The following is a 1,407-nucleotide window of genomic DNA, read 5'->3' as shown; positions in this document are numbered from 1 at the left end:
GCTATTAATCGCGTTAGATATATGGGTTTGAAGTAGTGCGAGGTTATCTTTTGTGGAGCGCTGTCTTTGGTAGCCAGATTGTATTGTTCAAATTTCAAAATTCAAAATTCAGATTGTTCCTGTGGAATGATCTTGTATTTTTCAAAATACCATAGCAGTCGTTTGTTGATCATTTTTTCCATTAATTTGCACATAGTGCATGTGAGGGAGATAGGTCTGTATGATTGTGGAAAACTAGTTGGCTGATTTGGCTTCAGTATAGGTATTACAATAGACTTGCTCCATTGGGATGGAAATTTGTGTGAGCTCCAGATTAGATTATATAAAGTTAGTAGTTTTTTAAGAGCATAATTAGACAAGTGCTTTAGAAATTCATAAGGAATATCATCGGGCCCAGCTGCAGTGTTTCTGCTATTAGCTAAAGCAGATATAAGCTCATGGATAGTGAAAGGAGAATTAAGGGGTCTGCTTTGTTCAGAGGATATCAGGTTATTTCTGTGTGAATTTATTTCACGAAAAGACATATTAATATGATTAGTTTTGTTTCTGAATTTATCTTCGAAATGTTTAGCAAGGGTGTTAGGAATAAGTTCATGTGAAGTGATCTCTATACCATTTGAAATTAAACGAGTAATTTTATTATTAGTTTTGTGACCTTGAATTTGTCGTATTTTTTTCCAAATTTCTCTAGGATTGGAATTTTCATTAATGGAAGATACATAATCCTGCCAGGATGATTTTTTGCTTTTTTTTTACTATGTGTTTGGCTTTGGCTTTAAATTTTTTGTAATTTATTAAATTTTCAAGGCTTCTGTTTTTTTGATACTTGTTTAGAGCTTTTTTGGATAGACGGATTGCCTCTTTACAAGAAGAGTTCCACCAAGGAACTGCCTTATGATTTGGAGAGAATGTTGTTTTGCCGATGTGAGTCTTAGCAGCCGTGAGAATAGGGATGTTCACAAAAAATTAAAAAGTCATTTCAGACATGTAAAACGATTAAGAAACACCCTAGGAATAATTGTCCAAAATTTCAACAAAAATGAAAAAGCCTTTCTATAAAAAATCTTTATTAGAAATCTAGCATTATTTTAAATTTCAAGAACGCTTCTCTATTGGCCTGACGTCACTAGTTGCATACCCCAAGCGCGCGCCATTCTCATAGTGTTACTGTTTACCTGTTTGACGTTTCAGGTCATTTTATTTTGTTCTCTTCTTGTTTTATCAGGGTTAAAGTGGAGTTTTATAGTGAATTTGTTTAGTTTAAAGTGGATAGACTGTTTGTAAGGACATATTTTGGGTTTTACAAAAATAAACAAATAAAATGGAAGAAGGTTTTCAGAAAGCCGATTCGTATAAACTACCGACTGTAGTGTAGATGTAACAATGGTGTATGATTTATTGGCATCT

Source organism: Diabrotica virgifera, chromosome 9 (assembly GCF_917563875.1).
Source record: "Diabrotica virgifera virgifera chromosome 9, PGI_DIABVI_V3a".
Taxonomy (NCBI): domain Eukaryota; kingdom Metazoa; phylum Arthropoda; class Insecta; order Coleoptera; family Chrysomelidae; genus Diabrotica; species Diabrotica virgifera.
This window is presented reverse-complemented; position numbering follows the sequence as displayed.